The 18,528-nt window shown below is 41.3% G+C and overlaps 1 protein-coding gene across 2 annotated transcripts in view; it reads left to right on the forward strand.

Moving 5' to 3' along the window:
* The first annotated feature begins 2,230 nt into the window (after positions 1–2,230).
* Positions 2,231–18,528, forward strand: part of ADD3 (adducin 3) — a 59,865-nt gene continuing 43,567 nt past the window's right edge. For both annotated transcript variants that reach the window (XM_003208167.3, XM_003208166.3), the window contains exon 1: positions 2,231–2,281. The gene's annotated coding sequence lies outside the window, so the exon portion shown is untranslated. The remainder of the gene's footprint in view (positions 2,282–18,528) is intronic.

Raw genomic sequence — 18,528 nt, forward strand, 5'->3', positions numbered from 1 at the left:
GAAACAGTAGCAGCCAGCTTGCAAAACCAGGCCTTGGCTATGCTTAAAATAACTGATCAAGGACTGGCATAGAAATAGCATTCCCTTATCGCAGGCAGTGTGAAGTAGGTGAAAAATAAACCGTACTCACACTGAGAATAAATAGTCACGTTTACATGTTTAAATTCCTGCTGCTGCAGAGCACTCCAGCTCAACACGGTGTGTTGGTGCCAATGGTCCCATCCCATTGCCTCCCCAGCCAGCACCTCTGCTTTGTGAGCTCTGCCAGTGTGCAAATGTGCCCCGGCCCTGCAGGGAGCTCCTGGCCCCAGGCTGTGTTCCTGTTGTGTCTGAAGCGAGGGGAATCGTGCTCTGGCTGTGCACCTGTACTGGTGATGCTGAATATAAAACATCCTTCATGCTGAAGTACACACTTGTTGAAAACAGTGCTGTATTTATTGTAACGTTCAATTGCAAGGACTTTGTTTAACACAATAACTCAGGGGAAAGCAGACTGAGCACACATGCAATAATATTTCATTTTGACTCTTGTGGAGAACTTTTTTTGTTTTGGAGTATCTTTTGACAATTGTCACACATTAGTTTTGTGTAATTCTAGTTACTTTTTGTGCATGTTGATTTTTTAATTTTTTTTCGGAAGTCAGTTCATTGTAGTTGAAACTCCGACTTGTAATGAAGAATGGGATAGCCAATGTGCTAAAATTTTGAACCTTCTGAATCACAGAATCTCAGAATCACAGAATGGCCAGGGTTGAAAGGGACCTCAAGGATCATGAATCTCCAATCCCCTGCCACATGCAGGGCCACCAACCTCCCCATTTGATACTAGACCAGGCTGCCCAGAGCCCCATCCACTCTGGCCTTGAACACCTCCAGGGACGGGGCATCCACAGCCTCTCTGGGCAGCTGTTCCAGCACCTCATCACTCTCTCTGTAAAGAATTTCCCCCAACATCCAACCTAAATCTTCCCTCCCTCAACTTAAAACCATTTCCCCTTGTCCTGCAGTTATCAAACTTTTCAAAGAGTTGATTCCCCTCCTGTTTGTAGGCTCCCTTTGGGTATTGAAAGGCTGCAATGAGGTCACCTCACAGCCTTCTTTTCTCCAGCCTGAACAAGCCCAGCTCCCTCAGCCTGTCCTCATGGGGGAGGTGCTCCAGTCCCCTGATCATCTTCCTGGCCCTCCTCTGGACCCTCTCCAACAGCTCTCTGTTATTTTGAAATATTTGTATATGCTGACAAGACCAGTAATGCTTGAGGGTAGTGTACTGAAGTCAAGCAAGAGTAACAACAGACAGCTGATGGTGGCTGAAGTAGCATTAAAACTCAATGAATATAAATGGTCACAGTTTGGAAAGAAGCAGCACGAGTCCCTGATGGATAGATGAATCTCAGTGTTTTCACCATGCATATAATGTCTACTTTGCAACATATAAGTCTTAAAAAAAAAAAAATCATGATACATTTATTTGTTTTTTTATTTTTAATGCATGGATGCATCCAGGAGTCTGGCCTCTGTCCACCAGGAAATTTCTTTTCCTCAGAGAAGTGGATGAGGGAAAAGGGAAGATGATGGAAATGGATTTTCTTGGGTTCAACTGAAGATAATTTGTGCTCAGAGACAGAGAAGACAAAAGATGATGGAAGTGATCAATTGCTATTTTATTTACGCGTTTTACTTTCATGTTAAAAGATGAAGGCGAGAGGAGAACCCATAGCTGCTCAGTGGTGGGAGGGGGTCAGTGAAAGGCAGTTGTTGCCTTATGAACTTGTCATACCAAGGGCTATGTAGTTGTCGGCCTTCAAAGAGAGGTATTGTGTTCCCCTTATTTTTCACTCCTGCCCTGGTCAGAGTTAGCTCAGCAGTGCAGTGGGAGCTGTGCTCCTCTGATGTTCAACTTCCGAGAGGCGAGGAGAGGGGCTGTGGTGGCTATGCCCTATTGCAAGCATTCAGCAGGTAGCTGGATTTTGTTTCTGTTTGCAACCTGGTGTGTGCAAGGCAGAGTGGCTGGATTTCTACCCAGGAGCTCCTTGAGGCTTCCCTGTGCTGTGTTTGTTTTTTTTTTAGTATGAAGAATGCACTGTATAGTATCAAAGTAATTCAATGAAATAGTCCAAAAAGGGTTCAAGAAACCTAACGTTGTGTGAATTCTGCTTTACGTTTTAAGTGTATAGTATATTCCAGTAATACTGAAAAGCCTTCCAGAAGTCAGTAATCTCTTTCTTCTGCTTTACAGGTCAACTACATTAATAGAGCAAGGAGAGCTGTGGAAAAAATCAAGGTACCTAAAGCACTTTATTACCTGAATTCTTGGCTGTGGTCTCGCTGGTCTTTTGGTGTAATGATTTTAACTGGGGGTCTGGGAGTTGGCTGAGCTAGCAGACTGCCACTTTAAGGCAGTCTTATTAAAGTAGTTGTGGTTTTTATCTGCACGTTTTGATGTCGCTAAGGTTGTGTAAAATACTTCTGTGGGGAAGAAATAGTGCATTAACTCTGGGATAAGTACAGGAGCATGTGCTGGTGCTGCCCACCTGTATGGCTCAGTGCTTACAGCTGAGGTAAGCACCAGCCCAGGTAAGCCAAAGCATTGCTTGAACTTTTTTTATTTTTATGTATTTTGATGAACTGGGGAAGGTTTATCTCTTTTGTTTGCCACTCTGTTGTTTTTTTTGTGGGGTTTTGTTTTGTTTTGTTTTGTTTGAGAGGGAAGGGGAAGGTAGGAGGGACAGGCAGAGCTGTAGCAAATGTTAATTATTGAACTCCATCTCCCTAAATAAAATCATATGTATGAAGGAGAAACTGCTTTAATAGGAGGGGGTAGAGTACAGCAAAGTTGCCTATGTCCACTGACTGTATATTGAGTTAGCATGTAAGTTCTTCTACATACCTTGCAAATGCCAAATCTTACAGGCAAGAGTAAGGGTCATACAGAAGTAGTCTCCCAAACTTTTAACACATCTCTTAGAGATTGTTTACACCAAGGATTTGTTTTAGCTTTGTGAAGAGAAAAAAATAATAGGTGTTTTCCTTTTGAATGGCATCTGCAGAGGGTGGGAAGGTGAAAGAAGGGCAGAGCAGCCTTCAGCACTGCTAAAAATGCAGAGTGTCCGGCTCTGCCTGGCAGAGGGTATTGACACTGACACAGCAGGTGTTGCAGTACTTCTCCACTTAGCTGATTGCACAGAAATGGCAATACAGAAGAGGAATTTTGTCCCATGTGAAGCGATGAAGTTAGCAGTGGTGTGTCCATCGGCGGTGCCTTTCTTTTCAAGGAGCAGAGCGATTCCTTAGCTGTTTGGCTTTGGTTTAGTTGCTCTCTTCCCCCATTAAAGCTATGTCTTCTAAAGTGCCTAGGGTGCTCACCGTGCCAGCATACGTCCGCCTGTCTGCTCAGGCTGCAGGCATGTTACTTACTCCCTGCAAGACAAAAGCTGGAAGAACATTAGGGAAGGAATTTGTGTGCAACTGGAAAAGAGATAGAAGTGAGCCTCAGACGTTTTTATCTGGCATGTTGGTGCTGAAGGAGAGGTTTCTATCTCCTCGCCCAATTTAGACAGGAGATTTTACTCCAGACATCGTCTTGATCCTGACTGCGCAAAACCTGTCAGATCCTTTTCCTGACACTTTCTCCCCCATCGGTCCCTCAAAAAAACTTCAAAAGAGATTTTTCCCTATTGGAAAAGGAACCAGACATGGCCTTTCTTACTTGCCCTGCTCTGAAACATTGATAAGTAACATGTGGCTGGCTCCAGGCTGCAGACTTTCCCAGCCGTTTAAGAAAACACCACTAATCGCTCCGTGTTAGAAGAAACCATAGGATCCTTCTCCCCCCTTTGCAATTGCTCATTTGTGTAATGTATCCCAAGAGCTTTGATTCCCTTCTGTCTGAAACTGTCAGGATTCACTAAAGTCTTTCTTTGATTCACACATGCTGAAAAGAAATTTTCAATTTTTCAGTGTTGGAAGAGATTCTCTATTAATGACGCGTGGTACACTGTGTAAGCTTTGACTTTTTTTCCACAATGCCTTTTGGATTGTCACTGTTTGGAGCATTTACTTCAGGAGCGCCCTCGCAGAAAGAAAAATATTATTTTTAAAGCTGGAGGCTGAGCAAGAGGAGCCTGGAATCCAAATCCACTGTCTTGCGTAATTGTTTAAACCTGCTGCGCTGTTTGGCAAAGGTCTGCACTGAGAGGGCTTTTCCATTAAACGAAGCTGGGGTTTGTCTTCAAAAAGAGGGGCTGCCTGAGGACGGCCTCTGATCCCTTTATTATGAACAGGGCTCGCATGAAAGGCAAGGTGGTAGATGCAGAAGAATGTAACCTGAGGGCTTGGGTTTGCTCACTCACATCAGGCCTCTGCATCACATTATAAAAATGGGAGAATGCGGCTAAACTGCAGCCTCTTCTTTCCTGCCTTGTTTGAGGATCAGGCTGAAAGCAAATGGTTCAAAAATACAGTCAGATGGAAGATGAATGTAAGTCTGTGTCCAAATTTCTTGCCTAAACTGATTTAAAGGGAGAGAAAAAAAAGTTCAGCCCTGCTCTAAAGTGCAGAGAGGCATTACCCAGAAGCATTGAGCCTGCTTAGATAAAATTGTGCTGATCCTGAGCTGTGGGGCCAGTTGTGTCCACCTCTCTTCTGCCTGCAGAGCCCCTGTCAAGAGGTGCTTGCGATGCTGTGGGGGCTTATGCTTTTTGAGAGCAGTGGGTGATGTCCCTCTTGGATGCAGCGTGCTTCTAAGCTCCAGGTGACGTTACTAACTTTGCTAGAAATTGAAGTTTTAAACACGTTACACGTAGCACAGAGGACAAGGTCACAGTAGGGCAGACTGAGGCAGCTACCAAAGTATTTTTGTATTTTACCAGTGTCTGAACTGACCAAGCTTTTTGCCTCTGTCCTACTCAGAGCGTGAATAGGCTATCCTGCTAGTGCTCGTGTGGTTCAGGTTCCATTACAGGGTGACCATGCTGCTGCAGGTGAAGGTCGTGCCTCTTGCCAGGCTGCTTTGAGCTATGGAGCCCTGGGCCTTTGGAGCCCATATGGGGATGAGCTGGTGCTTGTGGGGCTATTTTAAGCAAGCACTTGTGTGATTTATTTTTTTTCCACCCAACACATCTTTCAACACGTCTGTCTCTTACACAACGTGTAGATCTCTATTTTCCTACCAACCCTCACCCTTCCAGGCCAGCAATTGTGATGACCACTGACTCAAAATCCATTTAACTTCACTCCGTCCCAGGCTCTAGCAATAGGAAATTAGTATTTACTCCTGGATATATGCCATTTCAGGCAAGCACAAAAAGCTCATCCTTCCCTTTCCATCAGTTACCAGCTGTGACCGTTCTTTAGGATCTGAGGCCTGGGATCTTGCTGAACGTGACTTCCTTGTCCCCGTGGAGCCCTGAGCCTCATGCACAGCTTTCTTCTTTCAGTCAGCTTTTTAATCTGGGCCATTTTAACTGCCCAGGTAGCACTCTTCACCCATCAAAGACTTGATAGTCACATCTACATGAATAGCAAAGCAGGATATGGAATTCAAATGTATTTCTGCCTGAGAGGCCTGTTCCCAGTAAATATTCGTGAAAATAAATTGGACTCGCAGTCCACTAACAAAAACAAAATTAAGCATGCATCTCGGCTCATGCACATTGCATAAAATAATGGTGTAATCTGATGCCTCATTCTCTGCTGTGGATCAGGTTGAAGCTTTTTTTCACTAGCATGAGAAGTTTCAGGTCAAGAAAGTCTCTCATTCTTCAAATTAACCTTTTCACTAAATATTTGTAAACGCGGACAGTAATGTTTGTTCATGCTCTGTCTGCACTCAGCATTCTTTTTCACTTTGGAAAAGAAGAGCTGTACGTAGCATGAGGACAGTTGTATTTTTCTGTACCTCTCTGGAATTAGTGTTCCTCATTTGTTGGCATGCTTGCCTGTTCAGGTGAAGAAACTTTCTGGAGCTCTTGCTAGGCTGGCTGCAGCCATGAGCTGTGCTGGTGCTGGTGCCTGCACTGAACCCGGCTGTGCACTGTGACCAGTTGCATCAAAGCACTGGAGCTCTGCCCAGATACTCATAAACAAATGAAACGCGATGTGAGATATATATTGCGCAAGCTAAAGTAATCAAAGAGAACATAAAAAAGACAAAAGGAGATCCTGTTTGTTTCTACAGCTGTTGCCTTTCTCCTGAAAAAGCACTTCTTTGTTTGTACCTCCTGTTGCTTTATTACACATATGACAATGTTGTGTGGTTTAGGTTTGTGAGAAACATTTTTGGCATGGGTTGCAATTAAAAAGTAGGACCTGGCTCTTTGTGCCTTCAGCACCAAGCCATGATTGTTCCATCTCAAGAGAGCCAAAACCAAAGCTGCTCTGGCAGGACCAGACTAAACTTGATCCCTCGCACCTCTTTTCTCATCACCATGGAAAACTGTAAGAGGAGAGCTTAGTGGAGGATGAGGAGGCTTTCAAAGTAAAATGAAAGACATTATCTTGGGATACTGCTAGAATTGCTGCTCCTTCTGTGATCCACTGTCTCAAGAAAGGCTTAACCAAGTTCATGCAACTTTATAAACTGTTAATAGATGATCCCAGGGCTTGTGCAGAATTTCTGTAGTTACTGTTCTTGTTTGGATTTAGGAAAAAAAAGACAATATATCTTTCAAAGACATTTTTTTCATGAAGTTTAAATCCTGAATCTTGGGTGCTGCCCTGTTTTTCCGCAAGTGCCTGGAAGGTATTGAAGAGCACTGGAAGACTCACTGCTCTTTTCCCCTTCCCTTTCCTATGCCACTGTTGTGGAAACGGTTGTCTGCCAGCAGGCAAGTTTCTATATCGCATTCGCTGGCAAATTCCTTGGGCTGTGCGATAAAGCAGTTTCATGCTAAGTGGGAGGAGGAAGAGGACAGAATGAATGGAAAGTCTCTGACTGCACTGGGGTTGGAGGAGCTTTGTTGTCATTTCCAGAGGGAATTTTGGGGAGGGAATGCAGCCGAGCAGTGGGAGGGAAGCAGTGGAGCTCTGGATTGCACCAAACAACAAAAATTTGTCGGTTTTCAGCTTTCTCAGTTGACACGAACAGACTGTTAAAAGTTAGTAGTGCAGATTGTGTTATCTCATTCCATTAATTATGAATTAACGAAGACCAGCTCTGGAAAAATGAGGTGATGTAATTATTCACTAGCTTGTGATATGCTCATCAGATTTTCAGCTATTACTTTAAGATGTTGGAATTGAAGCTGGAAATGCTCATTTAAAATTTCAGACTGTCATATATTAAATCAGTAAGCTTACAACTACAAGAGAACGGATCTAGTTTAGAATTAAATACTGTTTCTGAAAGGCAAAAATCATTCAGTGTTGCCAGGATTATCCCTATGAGTGAAATTGAAATGTGTCACCCTGTCTGCACCACACTGTGCTTATCTTTTAAATTATTTCTTAGTTCAAGAGCAAGCCTGTGCTTGATGACATAAAACTACCATATCTTTATGAGCATAAAAAATGTAGCTAGATATGTATCAGCTCATCATTGTGACTTGCAGTGGAGATTGTTAGGTTGTTTTTTTTCCAGCCCAGTCTGGTTTGGCTCTATTCATAAGCTGAGTGGAGTGAATGAAAAATGACTGTTTAAAAGTTGAACTTTTTCCAAAACAATTATAAGCCTCAAAACTCCCATCCACTCGATACTGATTTAATAATTTCAACAACATCCTGTCTTTTTAGGATTATTCTTTTCCCTCCACGCATTGCACTGTATTTTGTAATGGTGACCTCCTTAGCAAATGTTGATATTTAGAAAGTCAGTTTCATAAACACACAGCTTTTTGTTTCTCCTCTGCTGAAGCTGGGCTTACTTCCTCACAGTTCAGTTGTAGTAACACGATGGCTTTGTCATTCTGCTAATGAGCAGCAGTTCTTCACAGAGACAAAACTGTGTTTAACTTTGCTAAACACCGAACTAGTTTTGGTTCAGTTGTCTATCTTAGTACGTCACGTTAAAGCAGTGTCAGTCAAGTGGTTTGAGCTCTGATTTCTGCTCCTAAAGTGCCAGTGCTGTCAGCTGAGTTTTGCCACAGCTGTAGTCTGTTTGTTATCAGCATGAGGTGCTAGGAAGTGGGATTTGTGTGCTGTTATCTTTAAGCTGATGAGAGTCTCGGTGAAGGGGGAGGGTGGAGGGAAAAATACCTCTAATGTAAAGTGAATCTGATTTCTTTATGCTCTGTCTGCAATGGGGAGTCATTTTCAGTGGACAAGATTTGCTGCTATTCCTAGTGTCAGCACCTCAACATAGAGAAGCATACACAGGGTTCCATGTCAAACACTTCAGTGTGAAGTTCATCTGTGCAGGCATTGGGAGTTAACTGCAATTAGACCCATTGATTTTTAAGTATTCTGAATTAATGTTAGCACAACTACGCAATTTGGCGAATGATGATTGCTGCATCAAATCTATTTATTATCAGTTTACTTCATCTTTAACTGCAAAGATATGTAGAGAAGCATTATACTTGACACAGGCTGTAAATTTAGTTTGAATTAAGTCAAAGCAGGGGTTTGAGATCAGATTTAGTTTGCATGGCTGGCAGGGAACTGAACACTGCAGCTCCCATGGCAGCCTCTTGCCTTTCCTAGTGTCAGAAAGTGTTTTTCATTGGTTCACTACAACTAATTGATGGTTTCTTAAGACATTTCCATGCCTGATGCATGAACTATTGTGCCCACACGGATTTTCCAGATTAAAATCCAAGAGTTGATAAGAGGTGTAAATTTTTTGATTAGTTGTGCATAGCTTTGAGATTTTCACATAATGAGTATAATAGGATGCTGTAGCTACTTAAATGGTGCTGGCATTTTGTGGATGGACCGGTCAGTGCAAAGAGGTGAATGCAATGCTAATATTTTTAGTAGACTGAAATGCTTCATGAGAAGAAGGCTGAAAATCTTACATACTTTAGCTGATCAGTGTTATTTTAAATTTTATTTCTTTAACTTGTCGTTTTCCAATAAGCTGTTGAAGTCAAAACAGTCTTCTTTCAGCTCTTTTGGAACTGTAGACTGTACATTAAGGTATTTTCATGAATTTATTTCATCAAGATCTTGGTAGTTCTAGTAAAGTTGACCTTGTCATCTTTACAGTGAACACAACAGCAATTGTTTCTCCAAAGCAGAAATACACAGGAAAACATTTAATATGTCCTTTTTGTCAGTGGTAATTTCATCCTTCAGTGACCATATCTAAATTTCACATCTTATAATTAGTTTGCTTATCCCTAAACATTTGGATCATTGCAAAAGCACACTGGTATGGGTATCTCCCTTAATCCCTAGCCATTGGGCTTGAGCTCATAATTTACAGAAATGCAGCTGGAATCATGTAATGATGGTGACTTTAAATTACTATTTACAATCAGTGTGGCAAGGGTAAAGAGGTTCTGGACTAAACTAGAGCTTTGAAAATTGGATGTCTCCACTAAATAGACAGATTTATTGCAAAAACACTCAACCTGTGGATGAAGTGGCACCCTGCAGCTCTTTGCCACTTGTGCCCCAGTGCTTCTGTTTTCCATTGCAGTTACAACTAACATATGTAATTGGGACAAACAATTTAGGCAGAAGCAGAGTAACTGGCAAATCCCATAGGATAGGTCAGACTCTAGCAGGTGAGGTGGTTATCAAGTGTACTTGGAAAAAATACAGTGGCTGCCATGATCGTAGGCTTCAGATCTTCTGCTTAGATGTGTTCTTTTTGAAGTTCTGGGAAGGATTCAGGGACAAGCAATGCAGGTAGGACAGAATTTCAAAAGCAAAATGTGTACTGGCAGAAAATGGGAGACCTTGGTGAAGTGATCTGAGATGTTCCCAGTATTATGTATGATGAACTATTGCTGAGGCAGAGAGACATCTTTGGTGCATGGTTGAGAAAGTGTGGAAAAAAGGCTTTTGTTCAGTTGGGAGTAAGAGGAAAAACTTTTGCAATGAAATGATCTGATAAGGAGGGATGACCTTCTGCTAAACCAACTGGGAGTCAGCAGAAGGCAGTTGACGCTACAAAGGCTTGCAAACAAATTTTCAAGTTCCAGGGAAAAGGGAAGGCAGCTATTGAGTTTGGTGTGTCCTGTCTTCTAAGAGCGAAATCGTAAATAATCCTCAAACAGTAAAGACCCAAATTAGCAAAAATTGGCTGGGATAGGACAAATAACAAGCTAGACAACGGGAATGGAGAAGTCTACAGGTACACCAAATATGTGCTTGCTTCTACCTAAAGTTTTATAAGATGCCAGTGAGAAGAAAAAGATGGTGACGTGTGTCTTTCAGTGAGGTCATACATCTGTTAGAATTTGATGGTCAGAAGAAATCTCATAACTTCAAGGCAGAGGTGATTGCGTTGGTAAGTTCTGGACAATGAAAAAAAGTCTGAGGTGAAAGAGAGAATATATTTCAGTCATCACTTAAAGTCCTTATTCTGTACAGTGAAAAATACTGGTATTGCAATACCTATCACTCATTGAGAACAATGAGAATAACATTTTGGACCAAAGAGGTGCTCTTGAGTGCAACCAGCAGCTTGGAGCTTATCCTGACCTGGGTAGAGAATATAGTTTCAAACATTTGGTATCATGTTGCATCTGTAGCCATAATATACTGCAATTCAAGTTCTTTTCAGAAATAGACAGAAAGTTCACTATAGCAGAGTTTTGAATTTAGAAAAGAAGTGCTGCATAAAAATAAGGAAGCTTGTTATAAGGAAATTGAACCTTGCATCTCTTTAAAGACCTCACATGAAAAGTTGGATAAAATATATGCCATGTATCGAATACAACATACTCATTTTTTATTATTGTTGCTACTCATTTTTTGTTGTTGTTAAGAGGCAAGGAGGTTTTTATAGCAGAGTTAAGGAATCCATTAGAAACAAGGAGACATTTTTCAAAAGTTGAAGTTATATCCAAACAAAGAAAATAGACAGGGAAAAAAAAGCATCTTGCAAATTAAATTTTAAAATATAATGAGTCTGGCTAAATATATTCCGAGAAAAAAAAAAAATCACTAAAGACGTAAGAGTCTATGATAAATCACTTATATTAAATCATTTCAAATGCATCAGAAATAGAAATCCTGCCAGACAGACTGGAGAGCTGATAGATGGCCCAAGTGTGAAAGCCTCAGAGAAGATAAGGCGCAAAATGAAAGCTGAATGATTTATATCCAAGCTGCCTTTCCCGAGGGGTCTTCATGCAGAAACTTTACAGGTGAATCTTGAGAGTGAGTTTCATTGTGAAATGCTGGTAACTGCATGTGAAAATGCTACTCTCGCAACTGCGATCTGTTCCTTAAAATTAGAATCAGAGGCATGAAAATAGGCAAACACAATTTCAGTATCTTAAAAGCATTCCAGAAATATTCAAGGTACCACAGATCGGTCTATGCAGGCGAGTTGGTGTGTCATTACAAACAAATAAAAACTATGGAACTGGTAAATACGTGGGCTTACATCTTGTGGAAAAGGGAACAAGTACATCAAATAGATAGGTGCATTTGAAGCTTACAGCAGACATGCAGGTTGCTGGGTCTCTTCCACTCCTTCAGCTCACAGAATTGAAACTGCCAGTATCATAAAATGCAAAAAAGCAGTTATTTGTTCTGCAATCGTGTGTCTTTGTGAGAAATATATGAACTCGATGACCAGAGACAATATGGCATACCACAGTGCAACTTCTTGTAAAATGTGTGGGTGCTAGTAAACAATTAGATCATAAGAAACAGTGGATTGAAGTAAACTGTATTATATTGAATGCATTAACTATCCAGTATGTGGTTTAAGTCTGTGACTGCAGACCTATATTTAGATGCGAATGTTTGTTGAATTTTGGTCAAGTCCTGACCACAAGATGTAGGTAAACTTGCTTTTCTAGCAAGTGGTGGATGTGGCACGGTCAGTACAGCCCTATGAAATCTGCCAAGTCTGAGCTTTCTGCTGTCTTGAGATGTGAATGGCATGAGTCAGGCAGGATATTTTTAGTTTTGTTTTTTTTAATTGCTGATGCTCGCTTCTTGGTAAGAGGATACAAAACAAAGAAGATGTAGTGTCTTGTAGTGTCGTCTTTGTGTTTGGTGCAGAGGTTCAAGAAGAAGGATTCTTGGGACTAATTCTAGGTTTGTGCCAGATCTTCCATGGATGCAGACTTCCTAAGATGTCTAACCTTGCTTATAGACTGAATGGATTTACATTTTTTTCCATGTAAAGTCTGTGTAAGAATGAAACGCCTCTTTTCTTTTTTCTTTTTTATAATCTAGCATACGTATACAAATTCATGAACTGAAAGACAAAATATGCATTTAATGAGCTTTACAGAGAGAAAAATACCTGATTAAACAGAAGAGATGTTTGATGCAATTGTTCCAATGATATCTCCCTTGAAATAGTAAAAAGTTGTGCAAAGCAACAAGGCTGTCTGCTGTAGGGATTTTTTTTGCAGATATTTACCACCTAAGCAGGGAGGATTTGCATTTCATTGACTGTGGATGAAGTGCTGATGACCTGTGAATGTTTGAAAAATTATTAACTGAAAAAAGCTCTCAACATTGATCTGTGTAAAATGGTAATACTCTAATGACGGTATATGGGAACTGTTGAGTCACAGCCTGAACCACTGATTGAATACCTGGGGAAAGGATCAGGTCAGCCCTGGGAGCGCAGGTGAAGGCAATTCAGCTGTGTGACCGGAAGGCGTGAAGCCTGGCTGCACCTCTCTTAGACCTCATTTAAGGGCTGACTGCCACTGGGGAAGGATCTCTTTCTGGAGATCCCTTCTTGGTGAAGCTTTCCCTTGTGAACCTGGAATCTTCTGATACGGGTGAGCAATCTTCTTCCCTTCTTTTGTAGCACCTTTCTATCCTGTCGGTCCTTCCGTCATCACACCTTTGTTGTAATGCCTTTCCCACTGTACTGATCTGTTTAATTGCTACAGATGGAGAGGTGGCTTTGAAGTAAAACAGCTTACTAGACTGGAAGAAATACTCTCTCCTCCATTGCTTGGCTGTGTACCAGTTTTGTACTAAGGAATTGTAAAATGGGGAAAAATCACAGAAGAGATCACATTCTTCTCACTGAAGCATTTTCTTTGACCAAATCTGGCTTTCAGGATATAGGGAAAAGCACTGTGGATACATTCATGCTGTCTTTTTAAAACATAAATCATCAAGTGTGTGCCATTATTTTCCTGCACACGTTGTGTCATATGGAGAAAGCATATGTTTGTAGGTGGGCACTGAAAACTTCCATGTTTCAGAAAAGTATTCAGAAGTCCTTTCATCTTCACTGTAATTTATAACGTTCTATGCTTGCCATTAATCATACCAATTCAGCCCAAAATATCTAGGCTGTGGTATAAGGGCTTGGGTTTCAATTAGCTTTTACCAAACAGCGTATCAGGATGTTTGTAATGGGTTGATGGATGTGTGGGTTCGTTGTTGCTTTAACTCTGCTTTCACCATGAACTTTTAAAGGATTTCTGGTATAGACCAGCGCTTTGCTTATTTACATGCCATACTAACAGTGAAATGCAAAGATTTTGACACCATGTTGAGGTCTAGCAGTGTGAGCTGTGTAATTCGTTTGCTAACTTTTTTGACTGATTTATTCTCTCATGAGAGCAATACTAACATCAAGGAAACTCAGTCTTAGGGATGTATGCTAGCTTCAAATATTTGTGGGGAATAAAAAGGAAAGTGTTACAGTTGCTTTAAAAATCTTTTATGGAACTCATTAGGCACCATTTCCTCCTAAGCTTATTTGCTCTGTAGTACTCTTCATGGAAATACAGCTTCCTAATCAAATAAACATATATTTTGACCACAAGAACACTACAGCTTTAATTATTATGTTTGCCCAGCCCTCCTCCTCTTCCCTTTCTTCTTGCTCTCTTTCCTGCTTGTTGTGTGACTTACAATTATTTTAAGGAATCGGATGTATTTTCACTTAGTGCCTGTTACGTTAGCAGCTCTTGCACTTGATGTTCTGAAAGCCTGTTTGTGCTGGTGACATTTTCTCACAGCATATTTTAGCTGTACATCTATGTTCACACCACCACTGCCAGATCTCAGTATTTGCTTGGTATCTGCTGTGCACTCATTTTACATTGCTTTGTGTCGCAGTGCAGAAGATCAGTATGTAATAGAGCTTCTTGAGTGGATCGATACCCCCTGAAGTTAGTGAGAAGCATGGGAAAACACATGCCAAAATGCCCTGCCTGTGCTGCAAGAATTTAATGAGTTCTTGTTTTAAAAGCCATCATTCGTGGTCTTTTTTTCTTTTTTTCTCTGGTATTTGACTAAGCAATCTCTTCTTGCTACATATTTCCTGTCTTGCATGTACCCTGCTGGTGTGTTAGAGCAGCACTCATCTTGCATAACTTGGGATGGCAGCAATATGTATGTCAAGTTGTGAGTTCTGTTACAATTTATGTCAAGTCAGTACAGCCAGCAAAGTTTAGAAAATGATTCACTGCAGCCTGAAGGAAGACTTAGACAAGTAATTCAAATGTTTGTAAACATCTAAACTTAAGCAAAAAGAATCCCCCTCTAGGACTTTGTGAATTTGTGAACATGAGTGTTGCACATGATGATGTTGGGTAGCAATGTAGCTCATGCATCATGTGACTTCAGGATTTGGGTATTTTTCTTTCAGACCAGGAACTTTTAGTTGCTGGGCAACTTTGGTTCTGATTTAAATTTAGAAGGGAAGAAAAAAATTAAATCATCACCAGTGACTCTTGAGCTGTTACTGCTCCCCATGTGAGGCGAGGTGATTCACTTGGCAAGGTCAGTCCTTGTCCTCAGCCCCTAGGTGATGTAGGTTTTTCTAGGCACCATCGAGCACCTCCCATACTTGAGTAATGTAGGTGGCACATATCTGGCCAGTCGTGTGAGCTCATTCACAGCATGAGTAGCTGTAGCTTCCTCACACTGTGGCTGACTGGGAAAGCTATGGATTTTCTAAACACCTTTTGCATTCTTTCCCCGTGAAATCCTTGGTATGTAGCACATCTGAGAGTTGTGTACCACTTCAAACCCATAACTACAGTCACCGTTGGTTCTGTTTTGGGGGATAAGTCATATGCAGGCTCAGAGCTTGCACTGCATCTGAATGCAGCCTTAGTCACTCTAGTCCAAAGCATCCCACCTCATTTCGACTAAGGATCTGTGGTCTTTATTTCTGAGAGACATCTTACGTGCTTTTTAGCAATACGCGTGTAGGTCCTGTTTGAGAAGAGAGCAGGCTGTGTGTGGCCACATTGGGCTGGCCGCTGTGTCTGTGCCCTCCTCCAGCCCCATGCCATAGCACACACATTCCTAATGCCTGAATGACAGCTCAGGGAGAGGAAGCAGCTCAATTCCTCCATGTGCACACAGCTGGGCAGCAGCGGATGGAATTATTGCTGATACACGCTGCCCACATTGTTCTTCCTGTGTCACTTCCTTTGCAGCTGTGAAAGGCCAGTTTTGCAGACTTTGAAAACAACGTAGACCTTGCTGGTAGTGATGCAAAGGTGCTGAAATGTGTGTGCTCATTTGGGTTTGTTTGTGAAATAACATCTGAATCCAAATTCTGACTGCACCTTCCGAAAATCATTTCTGACTGTGGGCTTCCAGCTTGAAATGTCTCTTCGGCAAGATTTGGCTTTTTGAACACAAGATGTAGTGCTGTCTGAAATGAAGCAGAAGGAGTTTTCACTTGAAACTAATCAGTACTGAAAATGTTTGTCTTCCATCTAGAGTTCTAGAGCTCATACATCAAACGGACTGATGCTGCTGTGTCCAAATGTGAGACAATCAAACTGCTGGAAGTCGTCAGGTTGCAGGCCAGCAGCTATGGGAAATTTATCACAGGGGTGGAAAAATTTATCAGCAGTGTTGCACGTCTGCCTCAAGGCTTCACCTAGCCAGTAACAATTCAAAAACAAACCACCCATCACAAATCAAAGGGTGCTGTCAAAAGTAGTTTTCTGAACACCAGAAGTGTCAGAAGCTGCAGCATGTTGGTTTTAGTTTTAACATAAGTGGAAAAATGTGTAGTATCTATTGTTGATAATAATTTAGTAGCTGCCATGCTGTAAATCCCAGAGATATTTTTCCTCTTGTTTATTAAACTGTTTCTAAATGCACTTTTGTTCTATGGAAATTGTTAGGCCTCCCCTGTTAGCAAGCTGACTCTGGTTTGCAATTTACCCAAGAGAACATCTATACGCTCTAGTAACAAAAGCATTTTTGCCTAAATAACTACAGCAGCCCTTGGGATTTTACTGAGATTCAGTAATCACGTCATAAATTTATAAAGAGCGTGATATTAAAAAATGAATTATTTGTTTAAACAAATGCTAGAGAAATGTTGTGGTGTTTTTTACTTTAGACCTGATCCAAAATACTAAATAAATGAAGCTATACGGGTATGCTGAAAATATCCTTACAAGCTTGTGTTGTGCAATTAGTCCTGCCACAAGACGAATATTTCAAAGGTCCCACTGAAACCAGGGCTCTTATTTGTGGTAAGAGATGATGTGTGGTGTGAGGAAGGGTTGACAGGACAAGATCTTAAAATTAAAAGAATAAAAATAAAATGTAAGAAGTTGCAGAACTCTTGCAAGGAGCCAGGCGTCCAGTCATGGTACCCACATCAGCCAAACTCTCGGAGGCTGTTGGGAGATCTGTGGAACCACACTTCACTTGCAACAAACATTGCGGTGTGTGTCTTAGTTTAGCCTCTCATGTTACTGCTAATTAGGATCTGTCGTGGCTAATGCTGTGCAAGGAGACAGCACACCAAGCCTGGCTCATGCAGGAGGCAGGAAGTTGAGCTGTAGTAACGTGGCTGTAAATCTGAGCCCAAGTGTGCTTACGCTATGGTTGCTACTTTAGAGAGTAAGGCTGGGTCTTACAAAGTCTTCTGGTTTTTACAGTTATGCAGAAGTTAACTGCTATGTAAGTCATATTCATATGTATATGTGTGTGTGTGTGTGTGTGTATATATATGCATGCTTATATTGTAAATATATATATATGCAGCAGAGACACCCTGTCCAATCTCTGTCGTACTGAGCTACTTTTTTGGCAGGTGATAGGAGTTATGGAAACAATTAAAATTCCTGTGCAAGGTTGGATTACTTACTTGTTTGGAAGAGTGGGTGGGTGGAGGGGGAAGGGAAGACGGATCTGTACTTCAAAACAAAAGTGTGAAAGCATTTTGAAGTGTTTTCACCAGGAGGTCTTATGTCAATATGTGTTTTGACAGAAGAGTCCAAGCATCAGGAACACAGCTCTGAGTTTTATACTGTGTTATGTCTGAGTGGTAAATATTTAAGAAATTAAAGAGCTGCACTTGTTTTTATGGCCAGTAACATGTCTGTGTCCAATTCAAGGCTCCATGCAATGCATGAGAGCAGCACTTTTAGTTTCCCTTCCAGTGCAAGGGCTGCTGAAACAAGGGTTGGAGGCCCTTTGGTTTCTGCTCTGTCTTCATGCCCTGTTCTTCCTGATGCACTTTAATCTTGTGCTTTTCTATCTGAGAGATTACAAGTGTCAAAAAAAGTTTTAACAACAGATAGAGTAGATGGGTTAGGGAGAACAGAGAACATCTTGATTGGGAGAGTCTGCGGCTGTATTTGCATGGGTTACGTGACAGGTTGGTGCAAACTGTGAAGGAGTTCATGTTTGTGAATCCAACTGAGTGTTTGCGGTTTTTTGTCCACCTATGAGTAAACTCTAATACTCAGTAGGAGAAGATTTCTCTGGAAGTGCCTCATCTGATGGTATCTTTTCAAATGATGGGGAGGTGTGGCATGGTATGGTGTGCAGTGCCTCCTGAAGGGAGCAGCAGCATTAGCAACAATGGCTCTATGACAAGGGCAAACCACACCAAACCCAGCACTTGTTGGGAGGAGTCTGTGGGCTTGGGTCTGAACACCCTTTTGGTTTGGTTTGAGGGTTTTTTTTTTGGCAGTGACTGTGAGCTGAGAAATGTTCTGTCAGCTGTGGTGAAACACCCACTGACCATTTTTTAACCTTAACAATGACCGCATGTCTCAGAGTGCTGCAACTCAGTCTTCTGATCAAACACCTGACGTGCCACACTATGTGCAATTAATACGTGTTTCAGATTGTTCTGCATATAACTTGCATGCTATAGTTGACTAATCAAATTCATGATTTGGCAGTGCTAGAGCTCAAGCCATCTTCCATGAGCTATGTGTAAGAGTGTGTTCATTCAATAAAAAATAAAAGGAGCATTTAAAGAGTCTTTTATTCCTGTCATAAAGATGCTTTGTGCTATTGTGTATTTGACAGAGCAGTCGGGGATGGAAGCTGCAGAAAATTGTCTTGTATTTTCATTGTCTTCTATTTCACATTTTCGTGATCTTTATTTCTAGAGCAGCAACATGGCTGGTGAGTTGTGATTTCATTTTGAGTAAGGTTTTTCACTGAAGTTGGTATCTGTCTTTAAGTCAGCTGTTCTGTTCTGCTTTTTTT

Source organism: Meleagris gallopavo, chromosome 8, assembly GCF_000146605.3.
Source record: "Meleagris gallopavo isolate NT-WF06-2002-E0010 breed Aviagen turkey brand Nicholas breeding stock chromosome 8, Turkey_5.1, whole genome shotgun sequence".
NCBI classification, from domain to species: Eukaryota; Metazoa; Chordata; class Aves; order Galliformes; family Phasianidae; genus Meleagris; species Meleagris gallopavo.